This window comes from Bos indicus, chromosome 11 (assembly GCF_029378745.1).
Source record: "Bos indicus isolate NIAB-ARS_2022 breed Sahiwal x Tharparkar chromosome 11, NIAB-ARS_B.indTharparkar_mat_pri_1.0, whole genome shotgun sequence".
Classification (NCBI taxonomy): Eukaryota; Metazoa; Chordata; class Mammalia; order Artiodactyla; family Bovidae; genus Bos; species Bos indicus.
Genome location: NC_091770.1, coordinates 89,644,908 through 89,665,466, shown reverse-complemented (window position 1 = coordinate 89,665,466; position 20,559 = coordinate 89,644,908). Strand labels below are relative to the sequence as shown.

Below are 20,559 nucleotides of genomic sequence, written 5' to 3'. Positions count from 1 at the left end.
CGCAGACTGAGGAAACAAGAAGCCTCATCTTAGGCTGCAGTTTGTTGTCTTTGCTTCCAGTGACAAACAGTAGTGTGTTTTATGTTTAATGAGTCTGAAGAGTCTTGCGTGGGCATCAGGGTTCCTACTGAGTCTGATCTCCTTGAGATCAGGATATCAACATTTTATCAGCATTTTTTTGGATCATTCCTACCCATCATCTCAGCACAAGGTAGGACTGCTGCAAAACAAGGTTAATAGCTAATGAATATTTGCTACACATTTCTGCTAAAAACTTAGTGCATATATTCCTAGTTCTTCCCTGGCTCAGACGGTAAAAGCGTCTGCCTACAATGTGGGAGACCTGAGTTCGATCCCTGCGTTGGGAAGATACCCCTGGAGAAGGAAATGGCAACCCACTCCAGTATTCTTGCCTGGAAAATCCCATGGGTGGATGGAGGAGCCTGGTAGGCTACAGTCCATGGGGTCGAAAACAGTTGGACACGACTGAGCAACGTCACTTTCATTTTTCTTTCTGTACATACAGCATAGCACGTGAAAACTCACAGGGCTGGTGGGAAACTAGCATGGCCACTGACCCATCACGACCTGTGCAGCTTTGTCAGCTGAGCTCTGCGGAGGCCCGTGGTTCATACCTGGGCGACTGAGCTGAGGCTGGAGGTGGCCGCCACTTCCGTGACCCGTGTGGAAGAGGATCCACCCCAGGAAACCGGAAACCCCATGGTGCTCTAAAACTTTAATTCACGCCTGTTTGTGGGGGCCAGGCGATGCCAGCGCAAAGCCGCCCCCTGAGCGGGGCTCTGGAAAGTTGGCAGGGGGGCCCCGCAACCTGCTGGCGGCCTGAAAACACCCGGGATCCCAGCACAGCCTCTGGGCAGAGAGCCCTGCATGCAGCCTCTCTTCATAAACCTGCTCCTCGTGCGGCTCGATTGCCTGTTGTCCCTGTACCAGCTCAGTATGAGCCGTTCTTTCTGGCTGAAGACTGTAATTTTATTTACTGGCTCTTTGTACACGGGAAAAATGGCCGAAACTGGTGGTAGAGCAGACTGTTTTGTAGTGCCTTTTGTTTGAAGGGTTCAGATGGATTGCCAAGTAGAGGCAGAGAAAGGAGGCGCAAAACACAGGGCACGTTTTCTGGAGTTGGAACCTTGATGCTTTGGGGGTGTAGGAGGAGCTTCCTGCAGGAGAAGGGGTTTGCTCTGTGCAGGGACCAGGCAAGGGGCAAGGGTTGCTCAGAACTCTCAGCCTCTATGTCGAAGGCTGTAGACTTCGGGAGCTGGTCCGGAGCATTGCGGGAGAACTCACTTGCTCCGGCCTCCTGGGGGGCCAAACTTATTATCTTAGTAAAAGAGCAGGGAGGGAGGGCTGGCCCCCGAGGAGATGTGGGTCTGTCCATTGGGATGTATCTCAGGTGTGCTGGGAGTTTAGTCACTAAGTCGTGTCGGACTCTTGCGACCCTGTGGAAGTAGCCCACTACTACTCTTTTTAAACAGAAGTTTCCTGGAGATGTAATTCATGTAGTATAAAATTCACCATTTTGAAGTACACAATTCAGGGATTTTCTGGATACTCCCAGAGTTGTACATATGTCACGCCTGTCCCAGTACTAGAAGAGTTTTAGCTCCCTCCCAAACCCCAGTCCAGTAGCTGTCCCTGCTTACTCTTGCATGCCCCAGCCCCCTAGAGACCATCAGTCTGCTTTCTGTCTCTGGATTTGCCTGTTCCGGACATTTCATGTATACATTTTCTTGCATTTTGTAGCTTTTTTGCTTGACTTTCTTTCTTTTTTTTTTTTTTTTTACTTAGCATGATGCATTCATGTGTGTGTTTAGTTGCTAAGTCATGTCCAACTCTTCGAAACCCTGTGGACTGGTCTGCCAGGCTCCTCATCTGTAGGATTTCCCAGGCAAGAACACTGGAGTGGGTTACCATTTCCTTCTCTAGGAGACCTTCCTGACCCAGAGATCGAACCCAGGTCTCCTGCATGGTAGGCAGATTCTTTACCGCTGAGCCACCTGGGATGCTCATAGTTCCTCCTTATTGTAGCATTCCAACTCCATGTGTGGACAAACCACATTCCCCAGTGGATGGACATTTGGGTTGTTTCCACTTATTGACTATTTTGAGTGATGCTGCTGCGAACGTTCACATACAGGTTTTTGTTGCAGACATTTGTTTTCCATCCTCTTGGGTGCATACCTAGGTGTGAAATTGCTGGGTTATACATGACTCTCTGTTTCACACTTGGACGAACTGCCAATTTCTCAAGGTAGCTGTACCACTAAGTTCCCAGTAGCAATGTGTAATGTAAGGGTTCAGAATTCACATTTGCACTTACACTTGTTGTCTTTTGTCTTTGATTCTAGTCATCCTAGTGGGTATGACATGATATCTCATTTGATTTGCCTTTCCTAAGCTGAATAATCATGTTGAGCATTTTTTAAATATGCTTGTTGGCCAATTGGATATCTTGTTTTTGGAGAAATGTCTATTTACATCTTTTGCCCATTATTTATTTGGGTTATTTCTCTTTTTATTGTTGATTTGAATGTGTTCATTATATAATTTGAATACATCTTTATCAGGTATGTATAATATCTATATCAGATAGATGGATTTGTGTGTATTTTCTCCCCTTCTGTGGGTTGATTTTACTTTATTGATGGTTGTCAGTAGTACACAAAATTTTAAAATTTTGATTGAGTTCCAACTTACCGCTTTTTCTTTGGTTGTATGTGCTTTTGGAGATATATCTAAGAAACTAGTATGTAAAGATTACAAAGATTCACTGCTATGATTTCTTCCAGGAGTTTTGTAATTTTCGGTTCTTACATTTCGGTCTATAATCCATTTTGAGTTAATTTTTGTGGAAGGTATAAAGTCTGTGTAGAGATTCATTTTTTGAATGTCAGTACTATTTTTTGAAAAGCTCTCATTTACTCTCTGGATTGTCATGGCGCTCTTGTCAAAAATCAGTTAAACATAAATATGTGGGTTTATTTCTGAACGTCAGTTCTAATCCATTTTCCTTTTCTGTGTGTCCTTATACCACTATTGCACTATCTTGATTATGGTAGCTTTTTTTTTTTTTTGACATCAGTAAATGTGAATTCTCCAACTTTGCTTTTCCTTTTTAAGGTTGTTTTGTCTCTATGTGTCTTGGATTTCTATATGAATTTTAGGAACAACTTGTCAATTTTTGTGAAAAAGAAAGCTGAAATTTTAACAGAGATTGCATTGAACCTGAAGATCAATATGGGAAGTACTGCTGTCTTAACGGTATTGTCTTTCGGTCCTTGAGCACAGGATGTCTATTTACTTAGTTTTTAATTTCTTGTAATGATGTTTTGGTAATTTTCAACATACAAATATTGTATAGCTTATTGAATTTATAAGGGTTTTACTCTTGGATGCTGTTCTGAAGTGGGTCTCCTTTGACAGCATATGTTCTTTATCCATTGTACCCATTTCTGCCATTTGATTAGAGTGTTTAGACTATTTAGTACAATTACTGATGAGATAGAATTTATGTCTGCGGTTTTGCTGTTTTTCCCTATGGATCTGTGTCATTGGCGTTCCTTTATTCCTCTATTTTGCCTTCTTTAGTGTTAGTTTCTAATCTGCCTTTTTAATTCTGTAGTTCATTCTTCATTCATTTTTCAGTTATCTCCTTAGTAGTTACATTGGGGACTGCAGTTCATGCAATCTTGCTTTATGTTGCTATTCTATGGACCTAAACCTCTCCCTGTAGGAGTCCAGTTAGGGCAAACCTGTATAGCTGTGATTGGGGAAAGAGGGGGTGGAAAGGAAGACCAGGGACACTTAGTCGTCTGAAAATTGTCTGTGTTGGCAAATGTATCTGTTAACCTCGTGGTGGAGTTTGGTTACTTACACCATAAGCCTCAGCTCCTCTTCCAGTGAACTGTAATACTTTCATAGATTAATCTGCCTAGACTTCAGTGGTTATTTCACAGGCTTTCCCTCTTGGGTTGGAGATTGGAAAGGCTGATGCTGGGAGGGTGCTGAGTGGGCATGTTCATGTTTGCCGCCCCCCGCCCAGACCTGCTCACTAAGCTCCTGCACCCTTCTCCTGTCCCCAGGTGGTCAGCATTCGGCGGAGTCTGGTGTTGTCCCCATCCCCCAGGTCTGCAGGGACCCCAGTGCCAGAGACCTCCTCCCCCTTCTCCAGGAGGGCGTCCTGTCATGAGAGGGCGAGCCAGCTGAGCCTCCGGGGACCCTGGAATTTGGCCGGAAGACCGTTCCTCTCCTCCCATCAGGACATTTCAGAGGTAACTTTGAATTTGGAAAAGGAAAGCTTGAAAACTTTGATTTATGTCTTTTAGGTGGAATCTCAGGCAGTTGTTGGGAAAGACCCTGAATGAGTTTTTCTAAATCTCTTAAACCACACCATGTAAGCTGTTGCCTAGTTTGCTTCCCCTTAATGAATTTTGAGGATGGTCCTTAGCATATTATGTTAAGTGATTATAGTAATTAATATTTTATGAAGATTTCCACCCAGGTCCTCATTTACTGCTTTTAACAACCTCATGAGGTTGATATTGCCAGTCTGGTTTTGTAGACTGGGAAACAGGTTTAGAAAATCAAAGTGGTGTCTCCAGGGTTTCCATGATTCATGGATTCACCTAGAAGAGATGCATTGAGCCACTTGCATTGTGCCCGGTGCTGCTCCAACCCTTCTGCTTTCTTGGAAGTTCCCGGATGGCGGGATGTGAGTGGAACGTGAGGGTGGGGACAGGCACCAAGAGACAGACCGTGTCTGCTCCACCGCGTGAGGGAGTGAATTTTATGTTTCATTCCCAGGCGTAAGTGTCATGGAGAAAATAAAAAGCTGCCAGCTCTAGAGGGGTGGAGTTTTAAATGGAGTGCTCTGGGAGGTCTCGTTAAAAAGCTGACATTTAAACAGGGATTTAAGGAACCGTGGGACTTTGCCAACGAAGGTCCGTCTGGTCAAGGCTATGGTTTTTCCAGTAGTCATGTATGGATGTGAGAGTTGGACTATAAAGAAAGCTGAGCACCGAAGAATTAATGCTTTTGAACTGTGGTATTGGAGAAGACTCTTGAGAGTCCCTTGGACTGCAAGGAGATCCAACCAGTCCATCCTAAAGAGATCAGTCCTGGGTGTTCATTGGAAGGACTGATGTTGAAGCTGAAGCTCCAATACTTTGGCCACCTGATGGGAAGAGCTGACCCATTTGAAAAGGAATAAGGTCAGGAGAAGGGGATGACAGAGGATGAGATGGTTGGATGGTATCACCGGCTCAATGGGCATGTGTTTGAGTAAACTCCGAGAGTTGGTGATGGACAGGGAGGCTTGACGTGGTATAGTCCATGGGGTCGCAAAGAGTCGGATATGACTGAGTGACTGAACTGAACTGGGAATTAGCCAGTTAGCATCTGGGACAAGAGAAATGGAGTTAGAAGAAGATGTATGTGTGAAGGCCCAGAGTCCAGGAACACCGAGAGGCAGTCAGGTGGTGTGGGGTGGTCAGGAGACAGTGGAGAACTGACCATGTTTCAGCATCGTGGACCGTTGGAGGAATTCTAGGTTTGAAAATCAGTGCAGGGTTTTAAGCAGAGAAGGGACAGGATCTGTTTTAATCGGCTCATTCTGGCACTGATGTTAGAGGATAGGGGAAGACCAGGAGGCCACTTAGAGGTCATTAGAGAAATCCACTTTAGTAATTCAGCAAGAGATAATTCAGTGGCCTGCTCCATTGGTAGTCATGAAAAGCAGGAAGTGGTCACATTCTGGATTTATTTTGAAGAAAGAGCCCTTAAGGTGTCCTGGCAGAATGGATGTAGGGCTTGAGAAGAAGTGAAAGTCCATCATGATAGCAACAATTTTAGCTTGCATAACTGGAGAGTTGTCACCACCTGAGATGGGGAACTCCGCCAGGGTAGTGGCAAGGGGGTGGTGCCACAAGGGGTTCAATTTTGAACAGATTGCGTTTGAGATTATAAGACCCCCAAATGGAGAGGCTGAGTGACAGGTATATCCAGATCTGGTAGTTGAAGACGGTGGTCTGAGCTGGAGATACAACGGAGATCTTTGGTCTGTGGTTATTAAAGGAATAAGGTCAGATAAGATCCTGGGGATAGAAGAATTTTCAAGATTGGGTCCTGGGACTTTCCAGCTTTCGGAGCACCAAGAAGCAAGCCCCAGGCAGAAAGGGGGAAATCCAGGGGGGAGTCTGCCTGAAAGCCACATGCAGTCATTTCAGAAGGAGGGAATGATGAGCTGTGCCCAGTGTGTGCACAGGCCAAGTGAGGTGGAGACGGAGAACTGACTCTTGAACCAGTGCCATGCGGGTCATTGGTGGCGTCAGTAAAAACAGCAAAATGTCATGTGGGTCTGGTGGCTATGGCAACCAAGGCCAAGGAGAATGGGTTTGGAGGGAAAGATGGAGGGAAGAATCTGAGACAGAGATTGTTGACAACAATTTGGAGGAGGTTTGCTGCCAAGGGGAGCAGAATATGGGGTGGTAGCTGGTGGGGTAAGTCAGGCTGAGAGAATTTGTTTTTAGTTAGATGCATTAGCTTTGTTTATACATCCGTGAGGATGGTCTAGTAGAGAGGAAAAAATGTTACTATAGGACAGAGGGTTGCTGGGACTGTGTCTTGAGTAGGTGAGGGAGAGGTTTTTGTGTACAGGTGGGGTTGTTTAGAGAGGAACACAGATAGTTACTGGTGGGGATGGACTACATGACAGACACGTGTGGTGCTCAGAAGAGGCATTTTGTTGTGATTGCTTCTATTTTCTTTGTGAAATTGGAAGTGAAGTCTTCAGGTGAGACTTCTGTGGTGCAGGAGGTCTTGTTAGTTTGGGGAAAAAGAGAAAGAGTGAGGAGACCTCCAGGGAGAGACAGATGCGGCGTGATCCCCTGGTGTGAATCCACGTGGAGCTCATGGCCACAGATGGAAAGACCCCCATCCGTGTGATTGTGTGTTTATCTAGACAGTTCAGCTGGGGACTTGAAAGCATGCACGGTAGCTTCCCTGGTAGCTGAGTTGGTAAAGAATCCACCTGCAATGTAGGAGACCCCGGTTTGATTCCTGTGTCGGGAAGATCCTCTGGAGAAGGGATAGGCCACCCGCTCCAGTCTTCTTGGGCTTCCCTGGTGGCTCAGACGGTAAGGAATCCGCCTTACCGTCTGAGGAAGACCTGGGTTCGATCCCTGGTTTGGGAAGATCCCCTGGAGGAGCTTATGGCAGCCGACTCCAGTCTTCTTGCCTGGAGAATCCCATGGACAGAAAAGCCTGGCAGGCTACAGTCCATGGGGCCGCAAAGAGTCGGACATGACTGAGCAACTACGCACACAGTAGTTCAAGACTTAAAATATCAAGATCTGTGAGTCTGTTTCTCTTTGTAAAAAGGTTCATTTGTATCATTTTAAAATTAGATCCCACATATAAGTGATATCATGTGCTATTTGTCTTTTTGTGACTCACTCCACTTAGTATTATAATTTCTAGGTTCATACACACTACTATAAATAAAATAGATAATGAAAAAGGGCCTACTATATAGCAATATATATGAACTCTACTCAATATTTTCTAATAAGCTATATAGGAAAAGACTCTGAAAAAGAATGGAGATATATATATATATATATATATATATAAAACTGATTCATTTTGCTGTGCACCTTAAACTAATATAACACTGTAAATTAACTATACTCCAATGAAAATTTAAAAAAAAACAGAATATTGTTTGGCTGAGCAGAAGGGAAAAATGAAAGGACATCCTGAACAACAGTGTCTGCAGGAGAGAGATGACCCAGGTCACTGGGAGGTTACCATGGTGACTTGAGGAGAGAGCATGTGGGTTGTGAGGAGGAGGTCAGGCTGGGTGATGGGTGGCCTGGAGGGGCAGGGGAAGGGCCAGTGCTGTCTGTACCAGGACACTGGAGGGCTTGGCTGGGAAGACAGGAGCAGTGGGTTGTCAGTGTGCCTGGACCTGGGGATATGGGGCACTTTCAGTTCCATTCAGTAGCTCAATCGTGTCTAACTCTGCTACAGCATGAATGGCAGCACGCCAGGCTTCCCTGTCCATCACCAAGTCCCTGAGTTGTTCAAACTCTTGCCCACTGAGTCCGCGATGCCATCCAACCATCTCATCCTCTGTCGTCCCCTTCTCCTCCCTCCCTCAGTCTTTCTCAGCATCAAGGTCTTTTCCAATGAGTCAGTTCTTCGCATCAGGTGGCCAAACTATTGGAGCTTCAGCTTCAGCATCAGTCTTTCCAATGAATACTCAGGACTGATTTCCTTTAGGATGGACTGGTTGGATCTCCTTGCAGTCCAAGGGACTCTCAAGAGTCTTCTCCCACACCACAGTTAAAAAGCATCAATTCTTTGGCACTTAGCTTTCTTTATGGTCCAACTCTCACATCCATATACGACTACTAGAAAAACCATAGCTTTGACTAGACAGACCTTTGTCAGCAAAGTAATGTCTCTGCTTTTTAATATGCTGTCTAAGTTGGTCATAACTTTTCTTCCAGGGAGCAAGTGTCTTTTAATTTCATGGCTGCAGTCACCATCTACAGTGATTTTGGAGACCAAGAAAATAAAGTCTCTCACTGTATCCATTCTTTCTCCATCTATTTGCCATGAAGTGATGGGACTGCATGTCATGATCTTCGTTTTTTAAATGTTGAGTTTTAAGCCAGCTTTTTCACTCTCCTCTTTCACTTTCATCAAGAGACTCTTTAATTCTGCTATAAGGGTGGTGTCATTTGCATATCTGAGGTTATTGATATTTCTCCCAGCAATCTTGATTCTGGCTTGTACTTTATCTAGCCCAGCATTTCCCATGATGTACTCTACATATATATTAAATGAGGAGGGTGACAATATCCATCCTTGATATACTTCTTTCCCAATTTGGAACCAGTCCGTTGTTCCATGTCCAGTTCTAACTGTTGCTTCTTGACCTGCATATAGATTTCTCAGGAATACCTGGTATTCTCATCTCTTTAAGATTTTTCTAGTTAGTTGTGATCCACACAGTCAAAGGCTTTAACATAGTCAATAAAGCAGAAGTAGATGATTTTATGGAACTCTCTTGGTTTTTCTATAACCCAACAGATGTTGGCAATTTGATCTCTGGTTCCTCTGCCTTTTCTAAATCCAGCTTGAACATCTGGAAGTTCTCAGTTCATGTATTGCTAAAGCCTGACTGGGAAAATTTTGAGCATTACTTTGCTAGCATGTGAGATGAGTGCAATTGTGAGGTAGTCTGAGTATTCTTTGGCATTGCCTTTCTTTGAGATTGGAATGAAAACTGACCTTTTCCAGTCCTGTAGCCACTGCTGAGTTTTCCAAATTTCCTGGCATATTGAGTGCAGCACTTTCACAGCATCTTCTTTTAGGATTTGAAATAGCTTGGCTGGAATTCCATCACCTCCCCTAGCTTTGTTCATAGTGATGCTTACTAAGGCCTACTTGATTTCTCATTCCAGGATGTCTGGCTCTAGGTGAGTGATCACACCATTGTGGTTATGTGGTTCATGAAGATCTTCTTTGTATAGTTCTTCTGTGAATTCTTGCCACCTGTTCTTAATATCTTCTACTTCTGTTAGGTCCATACCGTTTCTGTCTTTTGTTGTGCCCATCTTTGCATGAAATGTTCCTTTGATATCTAATTTTCTTGAAGAGATCTCAAGAGTCTTTCCCTTTTATTGTTTTCCTCTGTTTCTTTGCATTGGTCACTTATAAAAGTTTTCTTATCTCTCCTTGCTATTCTTTGGAACTCTGCATGCAGATGGATACAGCTTTCCTTTTCTCCTTTGCCTTTTGCTTCTCTTCTCTTCTCAGCTATTTTTGAGGCCTCCTCAGACAACCATTTTGCCTTTTTGCATTTCTTTTTCATGAGGATGGTTTTGATCACCACCTCCTGTACAGTGTTACATACCTATGTCCCTAGGTTTTCAGGCACTCTGTCTATCAAATCTAATTCCTTGAACCTATTTGTCACTTCTACTGTATAATCATAAGGGCTTTGATTTAGGTCATATCCTGGGCTTCCCTTGTGGCTCAGCCGGTGAAGAATCCACCTGCAATGCGGGAGACCGGGGTTTGATCCCTGGGTTGGGAAGATTCCCTTAAGAAGGGAAAGGCTACCTACTCTACTGTTCTGACCTGGAGAATTCCATGGACTATATAGTCCATGGGGTCGCAGAGAGTCAGACACGACTGAGCGACTTTTCACTCACACTCATGATTGATCTATTGGTTTTCCCTACTTTCTTCATTTTAAGTCTAAAATTTGCAATAAGGTGTTCATGATCTGAGCCACAGTCAACTCCCGGTCTTGTTTTTGCTGACTGTATAGAACTTCTCCATCTTCGGCTGCAAAGAATATAATCAATCTGAATTTGGCGATCTGGTGATGCCCATGTGTAGAGTCATCTCTTGTGTTGTTGGGGCAGTTTAGGGAAGCTAAATTCCAACATTCCCTCCCCAACAGCCTCAAGTCCTCATTAGCTGGCCTTGCCTTTTCACCACCTGCACTTTATTTTTAAATTTTTTTGGCAAGTAGCATGTTTGTTCCCTGACCAGGGATTGAACCCTCAGTGGGAGTGTGGAGTCCTAACCACTAGGCCAGCCTTGTCGCTTGCACTCTCAAAGGGCCTGCTTGAGAATCCCTGTGGAATCCCTGACAGTGTACCATGTACTGACATTACCAGCGTTTCTCCAGTAATCCTGGGAATCTTTTGCTAATTTCTCACTGACACATTTTTTTTTGCTGAGGCCAAGGGAGGTCTCCAGCTGGCTCATCAGCACTGCAAGGAAACAGGAAGTGTGACCTTTCAAGCACGGCCCCCTACTTCTTCACAGGCCTTGGGTACTGAGTGAGTGCGTGTGTGTATTTTGACCTCAGCTGCAATGATTTAGGGTTTTTGCAGCTATCTCTGAAGTACCCTGACTGGTTCAGACACAGTCTCCCCGGGTATGAGGGGAACGTGAAAGCACCCTGGGAAAGAAGGCGTTGTGAAGCAGAGTGGAATTGTGTTTTCTCCCTGCATTGACCCACTCCCACCTCCCAGGACGCTGTGTTTGGGAATCGGTCTCCAGCAAATTCCAAGAACTGAAATGGCTTCATAGTCACAAAAAGATTCGTGTGGAAGAAGCCCAAATACCAGAAAATGACATTCCAGCACAGGCAAAGCTATTTTTAAATGTTTAGGATTTATAAAGAGAAACAGCCTCCAGAGGATATAAGCCACCCCCAGGTCTCACTTCTGTGATTGAAGTAGCTAAATCTGAAACAAGAGTTTTTTTCCTTTTCCTTCCCCCCTCCCCGCCAATTGGAGAATGTCATCGATAAGAAAAGAAATCTTCTGTAAAGAAAGTTTAGCTGAGCCTTGGCCTTAGCACGGCCTTGGGAACGGCCGGCATTCTGAGAGCTGCAGCTGGGACACGGGGCTCAGTCTTGGCTGGTGAAGCTTTAAGGCAAAGGTCGCTTAAAAGATTAACTAGAATCGAAAATATCAATACCTGGCTTTAGTTCTCTTGGTTTCAGAGTGGCTGAGGTGGTTAGGCCAGCAGTATTTTTGGAAACAGAAACACGTAAAGATGCTCTTCTGAGATCCCGTGGCTGAGGGTCTCGGTAAAAGAAATGGTGATGGTGTCACATTTTCCACATTTGTCTCCATTGCAGTTTCTTGAGCTTTTGCTGTTGTTGCTCTGTTTGTTTTGAGAGCTACATGTGCTGTGGTCTAGGCTGTGCTGTCAAGTCAGCATTTGCTGGGCAAGTCTGCTAATCATTCTCACTGTCTGCATGTCCCAGGGCCCAGCGGCAGCGAGGACCTCTGGTCAGAGACAAGCAAGTGCCAGGATGCTGTGAGTTTCTCTGGACATCCAGGCAGCAGACAGTTGATGAGCATCTATTGTGTGCAAAGTCCCAGAGGGATGGAGGAGGAGCCGTGGGTGGGTTTTCTGCTCTGACGTTTTCCTCTGATGCACGTTGGCCAGCAGGTGTGGGATGCCAGTTCCCAAAACTTGAGTGCAGGATGGAGCAGAACTGAGACTGAGAAAGAGGTGCTGAGTACTAGGTCCCTTCACGGCTGAAGGGATGTGTCTTGAGTGGAGAGAAGGGAGGGACAGAGGGTGGAAGGCAATAGGGCCCCTTGGGCTGGACCCTGCAGGTCTGGATTAGACCGCCTCCTGTGGCTGGTCGGGAACCATCAGGATTTGTTAGCATAGTGATAGAATTTTTTTAAAGTAAGTTGGACAGATTCATTGGGCACTGTTGCAAAGAAAAGATGGAAAACAGGGAATAATGGAAAATTTTTCCCCTTCTCAATTTAAAAAATGCACAGTGAGTGCGTGCTCAGTCGTTCAGCTGTGTCCAGCCCTTTGTGGCCCTGTGGACAGCAGCCTGCCAGGCTCCCTGGTCCATGGGATTTTCCAAGCAAGGAAAGTGGAGTGGGTTGCCATTTCCTCCTGCATACAGTACTTTTTTTTTCTTTTTTTAATTACCCAAAGCTTAACAACCGAGCTTCACAAACACATGCAAGCCCTTTTACCAAAGAAATACCATCCTTTATGATACTTAATGGTTTCTGCTACAGTTAACATGCTTGATTAATGTCAGTGAGTAAATCTTTAGTATCTGGTCATTATCATTTATTGAAAACTGCATAACATAATTGACTTACCTCAATCTCATTTTAGTCCTGAATTTACTTATTTTAATGGCTTATTTTATAAGCATATTCCATAATTTATTCTATGTATCAACTGTGTATAAACACACTTATCTGAATTTAAAATAAGGTAAAATCTTCCTGATAGAAAGGAATTCTTATCGGTTCATTGGCTTAACAGTGAAAACTGTTCTCATCTGTTAAACTATTGGAAGGAGATAAATATGCAAATAATATGGACAAACATAAAATTGAAACATGGTTATGATAAAATCATGTATTAAGGTATTTTCTGTGAAGAGGTGTATTGAAGTGAATATATTTTTTCTGAAATTTTTTCTGAATGTATTGGTTTAAACCAGAGGCCTGTATAGTCACCATTTATAGGTTAGATCCTTAGATCTTATTCATCGTATAACTGAAAGTTTTCACACTTTTACCAACCGCTCCCTATTTCCCCCACCCCCCAACCCCCGCACTTGACAGCCACCTTTCTTCTCTCTGTTTCTATGAGTTTTCCTTTGTTTGTTTTTTTTTTAGATTTCAATATAAATGATACCATGTGGTCTGGTTTATTTCACCTGCATAATGCCACCAGTTCATCCATGTCAGGACTTCGTCTTTTTTTAAAGCTGAATAATAATCCATTGTATTTATACCATATATATGCCATATATATATATATTTATCCATTCATCTGTCAACAGACACTGAGATTGTTTCTAACATCTTGCCTGCGGAGGGTAGAGCTGAACATGGGACTTCAGTCATCTCTTTGAGTTAATGATTTTGTTTCCTCCAGATGTATACCCAGAAATGGGACTGCTGGATCGTGTGTTATATTTTTAATAATCTGAGGACCCTCCATACTGTTTTCCACAGGGCTGTTCCAGTTTACACTTTCCATCATCAGTGTCTACCGGTACCCTCTTCTCCACCCCCGTCAGCATTTATCTCTGGTCTCCTTGATAACAGACATTCTAACAGGTGTGAGGTGACATCTTGCGGTTTGATTTGCCTTTCCATGATGTGTAGTGATGTTGAGCATATATCTTCATCTACCTGTTGGCCATTTGTACATCTCCTTTGGAAAAATATCTGTTTCAGTTCTTTGCCCATTTCAAAATTGGATTATTTGTACTTTTACTATTGAGTGATATGAGTTCTTTCTATATTTTGAATGTTAACCCCTTCCTTATCAGATAGGGGGTTTACAAATATTTTTTTCCCATACTACAAGTTGCCTTTTCATTCTGTTGATGATCTCTTTGCCATGCAGAAACTTTTAGGATTTTTATTATGTTCTATTGATTGGTGTGTCTGTTTCATGCCAATACTATACTGTTTTGATTATTGTAGCTTCAACATATAGTGTGAAATCAGGACGTGTTCAGCTTTGTTCTTCTTTCTCAGGATTGCTTTAGCTATTCATGGATATTTAAAAGAATAAATGATATACTAGAAATTACACTTCTTTCAACTGTTGCTACTTTATTTTAAAAAGACAATATTTCCAGTATGCCAGAAGTTGTATCTTCTGCAACTATTTAAAATTCTTCTGTAATTTTATGACAACTGAGGAATGTGCTAAAGTCCTGTGTACTTATAAAATGTTATTGTTGGCTGTAGCTCAGTTCCTCCCTACGAAAACCAGAAAATCTCTCCTTTGGGGCACATAGAGCAGATTCAAAGCTCTGTGTTGTGGTGGGAAGAGGTGGACACAGGGAGTCAGAAGGCAGGTCCAGGCCCAGCTTCACCCCTTCCTGCCCAGGAGCTGGGGAAAGTGAAGGTGAAGTTGCTCAATCCTGTCCTTCTCTTTGCAATCCCATAGACTGTAGCCCACCAGGCTTCTCCATCCATGGAATTTTCCAGGCAAGAATACTGGAGTGGGTTGCTAGGGGATCTTCCTGACCCAGGGATTGAACCTGGGTCTCCTGCATTGCAGGCAGATGCTTTACCATCTGAGCCACCCAGAAATCGGAGCTGGAGAAAGTCACTGGCATCTCTGAGCCTGGATTTCTTCTTTGTTAAAATGGGAATGACAGCAGTGCCTCCCTACCTACCCGGAAGTCCCAGCTGTGCCAGAAGGGTGGGCACGATTCTCATGATGTGTAAACAACATTCAGCTATTCGTTACTGATCAGAAACCAAATGCAAATAGAATGACCACCTGCAGCCTCCTCTGGGACCTGAGGGCGGGGTGGAGAGGGCAGACCTTGGGAGCACAGAAGATGCAAACAAGATGACAGGAAGCACCCTGCGCACAGCTGTGAGGAGGGCTAAGCATTCCCATGGTCATGTGTGTTTTGTGTTCAGGGGAGGGATGGTCCGGTTACTAGGGAGGGCTGTAGGAATTTGGAGGATGGGACTGAGGGATGCCTTCCAGCACAGCAGGAAGAAGCCATAATCTTGATTTATTCTCGGGCTCCTGAAGCCACTGTCCACGTGCCTAGGGAGAGATTAAATAACAAAGGATGTCTGCTCACAGCTGTAGTTGGTGTAGGCCTTGGAGTTTATACTTGAACCTCCATGTGTGCTCTGCACTGTTCGCTTACACAGCTCTCCTGTGATGATAGCTACTGTTGTTCCCACGGTCCAGCTGAGAAAACTAAGACCAAAAGCGACTTCAGGATGATGCAGCTGGGAAATGGTGGAGCCCAGCTAACCCAGCACACCCAGCTTCCACATCTCACTTGACCTTCTGCCTGTAAAGAAGGTTTTGGATGGACTTACAGCACCAGGAAAGCAGGGAGGAATAGGAAGTCTTGGAAAAGAGCTTGGTTAAAAATGGACATTATTTAGGTTTGCGAGATGTCTACAAGCAAGAAGTTGGTGGCAGTGGGATGGTGTCCTCTCTGGGCTGGAATTTTGAAAGAGCCTCTTTAATAAAGAGGGGTTGGCCTGTGCTTTATGGAAATATAAAGATATCCTGAGTAGTCACTACCCAGCTGAGGGAGGGGCCATATATATTGAACTTGATGAATTATTTGCAGAGTTCAGGAGCATCACTTTAAATCCATTAGTGGGCAGGATTGGTGTGGGGAGAGACGAGGCTGACATGAGGCCAGCGGGCTCTGGGGCAGCCATCCCTAGATGTGTTAGGAAGTGTCGGCCCTACCAGATACTTTGCAAGTAGTGTCAGCCCTACAAGATACTTTGCAATTTTGTTCTAGATCCTCTCTGCCCAATTCAAGTTCAACATTGTGGGGCAAGCTGAAGTGAACATCAGAGAGTGTAATCTTATCACCAGCACCCCCTAGAAAGAAAATCAGATGCACTGTGGGGTTTTGAAACATCAGAATGAAGAGCATACTGTGTGAGTGAGTGAACTGAATGTGAGAACTAACAAGAAGCAGGATGTTTCATGTATAAATTGTTCCAAGCTGGGGGTGAAAAATCATATTTCACAATCTCTGAAGAGGGGCCTAGCCAAGGGAAAGCATTTCATAGTCCTTTTTTTTTTTTTTTTTCTTTTCTTTTTAAGAGAATCGAAAAGTTTCCATTGGAATAGAGAAGAAATTATAAGTACATGACCCTGTTCTTTTATAGGACAGGACCTAAAGGACGTCTTGTTAATTAAAAAGGATCATGAAATCCATAGACCTTAAGACCTGGTATTGGAGTTGAATCTGACTTCTTGATTCCTTGAACTTCTTGACTTCTTGAACCCAGAGCTGTCTCCCTGGCCAGGGAGATGGATGGAGGCTTTGGGTGGGGGTGGCGTGTGGACATGGTCTAAGACATCCATTCAGAGATCTGGCTACCAGCTCAGCCCGGACATCCCTGTTTTCTTTAAATTCATTGACAGTAAATTAACAGTGGTCCATTGGAATCCTCTGAGGAGCTCTTGTTGCTCTCAGCCTCTGTGTTTCTGAAGGTCACCAATTTAAGCTGGTTACTTAATATTTTTAATACATATATGAATGTAGTGGGCTTCCCTTGTGGCTCAGCTGGTAAAGAATCCGCTTGCAAAGTGGGAGACCTGGGTTCAATCCCTGGGTTGGGAAGATCCCCTGGAGAAGGAAAAGGCTACCCACTCCAGTATTCTGGCCTGGAGAATCCCATGGACTACCATCCATGGGGTCGCAGAGTCAGACACAACTAAGCAAGTTTACCTTTCACTTCACATGAATGTAGTAAAATTATTAAAATACAGAAAAATCATTAAACACAAGTGTAAATGCTTCATCTCTTTGTCCTCCCCAGAAAAATAACACTAATAATTTTTAGTTTGTTTTTTAGTTTCACCATCTAAAGATGGTGAGATACCATTTCACTGGAGAGAGACCCATTTTAAATCTGAACCAGATTAGACAATACCATTCTAATCATATCTTTTAAAAAACATCTGATAGGTTGGATCTGATATATATAACACTTTATATACGTGAGTTATGAAGTATAATTAATGAACCTGTCTCAAACAAATCATCGCCAACACGGTGACCCCGATGTGGACATTTTCATCTATCTGACTGTCCTTCCCTGCGCTATCCTTTCATCTTTCCTTGCTGTTTTTGGTAATCTGTATCCCTCAAAATATATATAATACTACTCATTAAAAGTTGTGTCATGATGTTGTTCAGTGTTTTGTTTCTAGGATTTAACAGCCTTGTTCTGTGCAGCTATATTTATTCATCTCACTTATATAATATCTGATAAGGTTAACATCCATGCTTCCTCCTGTCAGTGGGTGTTTGAGTTATTTTCAGTCTTTTGCTGTCACAAAATACCCTGCTATTTATATTCTTGCACATATCTCTGCTGCACATATGCCATTTCTTTTTCTTTTGGTTACGTACCAGGGAGGAGAGTTTGGGACTAAAGAAAGGCTAATTTATGACCAACTTTACAAGAAAACGCCTTGTTAATTTACCAACACACATTGTTATCAGCAGTGAATAAAAGTGTCCTTTAAGATTCACGCTTGTCTTATCCCAACACTTGGTGTCATTGGCCTTCTTAATTTTTGACAAATTAATAGTAGAGTGAACTTAATGTACCAGCAGTTTTGAGCTTCTTTCACATTTTTAGTTATCATCTGTTTCATTTACTGTAAAAAGACTGTTCATCTCCTTGACGTTGGTTCTCATTGGGTTATGTTTTTTCATCGACTTGAAAGCATTCTTTACATATTCAGAAGACTCACAATGGTGGTTTCATGTGTTAAAAAAGATCACCTTCTAGTTTGTGCTGTATGTTTTCACAAGGTGCTTTTCTTGATTTTAGTGTATTTTATGTAGACAACCTTGCCCATTCATGGTTAGAGCTTTTCCTTCAAGATTTTCTTCTGTGTCCCAAGGTTATAAGTTACTCCCTTATCTTCTTTTACCTATTTTAAAATTCAGTTTAGTTCAGTTCAGTTCAGTCGCTCAGTTGCGTCCGACTCTTTGCGACCCCATGAATCACAGCACGCCAGGCCTCCCTGTCCATCACCAACTCCCGGAGCTCACTCAAACTCATGTCCATTGAGTCAGTGATGCCATCCAGCCGTCTCATCCTCTGTCATCCCCTTTTCCTCCTGCCCCCAATCTCTCCCAGCATCAGAGTCTTTTCCAATGAGTCAACTCTGCATGAGGTGGCCAAAGTACTGGAGTTTCAGCTTTAGCATCGTTCCTTCCAAAGAAATCCCAGGGCTGATCTCCTTCAGAATTTTAAAACTACTTGGAGTTAATTTTTGTGTGTGATATAGGAATCCAGTGTTGGTTTTATGCATAATGAATAGTGATTCTCCTAGTACCATTTATTGAACAGTCCGTTTTTCCCATGTATCTGGGACACGCAGCCTGTGACGTCTTGTTTCCCCAGGTACATGGGTTTGTTTCTGCGTCTTTTCTCTCTGTCTTGCTTAATTTGCCCACTTCTGAATCAGTGTTGCCTGCTCTTAATTACCGTAATTCTCTGTGACACCTTCATATTTGGTCTTTCACCTTTTTCCTCTTATGGGGTGATATTTGGCTGTCCTTGACTTTTGCCATTCTATAGAAATTTTAGAGTTAATTTATGAAACAGGAAGAGCAATGACAGAGACAACAACAAAACCAGTGGGGGATTTGCCAGGATTGCTTTCAATCTATAGGTCAGTTGAGAAAGGATTGAGTTTATTGTTTATGTTGAGTTCTCCTATGCATGAATATTGTATCACTATCCATATATTTGTGTTTTATCCATATATTTGGGGAAAGTTGTATACTTTTGTGACTAGGTCTTACTCATTTTCTGTATGCTCCTAGGTACATGTACATGTTTGTTTCCAGCCACTTTAGTTTCAGGATGCCTTAAGAGATGTCATATTTGCAAAGGATAAAAGTCTAATTGATGTGTATACATATCTTGCATCCAGACACTTTATTAAACTTTTAGTAATTCTAATATTTTTGTCTACAGATCCTCCTAGAAGTAAAGTCATTTGTGAATAATTGAAACATGGTTTATTTCTTTTCATTTGTGGCGTTTTCTTTTTCCTGTCTTCTTTGTTTGAGTTAGAGCTCTAATATAATAGTGAACTGAAGCAATAAAGGATAGCCCTTCATTGTTCCTCATCTTTATAAGAAATGTTCTTATTTGATTAAGACTGATGTTTGCTGTCACTTTTTTCCAGTTACCCTTTATTAGGTTAAGGAGGTTCCTTATGGTTCTGTTTTGCAGAGTTTTGTTTTCTGCTTTAATCACAAGTGTATGTTGAGTTTTATCAAAGACTGCTCTGTATCTATTAGGATGAACGTATGATTTCCACCGTTTTCTTCTTACTATGTTATCTGACACATATGACTTATTTCGATGGTAAACCCTCTTCTATGACTACAATAAATCTAGCTTGTTTGACTTTACTTTCCCCCCTAAATATGTGCCTGATGCACATCTGGATTCTATTTGCTTTTATTTTGTTTTAAATTTTTGTTTCTTTGCTCATGAGTGACTTTGGCTTATATTTTTCCTTTCCTTAACTGCTTTTGTCTGATTTAGAGAGAGGTTTTTATTTCCTATTTTCCCTTTTTTTCCCCCTATTTCTTGCAAGAATTTGTGTATGATTTGAATTAATCTGCTCGTTAAATTTTGGTAGTACTCAACTAAAAACAAGAACTCGTGGTTTCCTTGTTGCTAGATTTTTATCTAATTTTTTCAAGCTGTTTAAAATGATCTGAACTCCTATTTCTTTTTAAACTGGACTTCTTTCAGTTTTCTTATATTTTTCTAGGAGTATATTCATAGTTACCTGTTTTTCAGGTTAAAATTAGCATAAAATTATTCATTTTGCTTGAAATCCCTGCTATCTTTTTTTCATTATGAATATGTTAATTGGGCTATATTTTTCATTTTTTTCTTGACCAACCTGCCAGACAGTGTATGTTTTATTATTATTTTAAAAGAAAAATACTTTTGACTCTGTGACTGTCTTTAATTTTGCATTTTATTTTTGTTTTTATCTGTTAACAGATCTTTCCTTCTACTTACTGTGTGTTCATTCTGCAAGTTGCTCTTTAACTTCTTAGACTAGAGACAGCTTAGTGATTTTCAGATTTCTTTTTAAGTAAATGCATTTAAGATGACAAATTTCTCTGTAGCTGCCAGGCTTCTCTGTCCATGGGATTTCCCAGGCAAGAACACTGGGGTGGGTTGCCATTTCCTTCTCTGGGTGATCTTTCCCACCCAGGAATTGAACCGGGGTCTCCTGCATTGCAGGCAGATTCTTTACCAACTGACTCCTGCATAGATGGGCAGTGAAATGGGAGCAACAAGTGTTAGTGTAAAGAAATATTTGTTGGTCAGTTTGGATTAGATGACGGGTCCAAATTTAATCTGTATGTAACACAGGGGCTTCCTTCATCCATTACAGAGAAAGAACACAAAAGCATTAACATTAGTTATCAACATGATGTTC

The 20,559-nt window shown here is 42.6% G+C and overlaps 1 protein-coding gene and 1 non-coding gene across 5 annotated transcripts in view; one reads left to right on the top strand and one right to left on the bottom strand.

Moving 5' to 3' along the window:
• RNF144A (ring finger protein 144A) overlaps window positions 1-20,559 on the top strand; it is a 128,592-nt gene that overhangs the window by 28,857 nt on the left and 79,176 nt on the right. For 3 of the 4 annotated variants that reach the window (XM_019970736.2, XM_019970735.2, XM_070799178.1), the window contains one exon: window positions 4,101-4,289. The exons of the other annotated variant lie outside the window; for it this stretch is intronic. The gene's annotated coding sequence lies outside the window, so the exon portion shown is untranslated. The remainder of the gene's footprint in view (window positions 1-4,100; window positions 4,290-20,559) is intronic. 4 annotated transcript variants of the gene reach the window in all.
• Window positions 14,582-14,653, bottom strand: TRNAC-GCA (transfer RNA cysteine (anticodon GCA)). The gene has a single exon. It is a non-coding gene; the product is annotated as a tRNA-Cys (tRNA).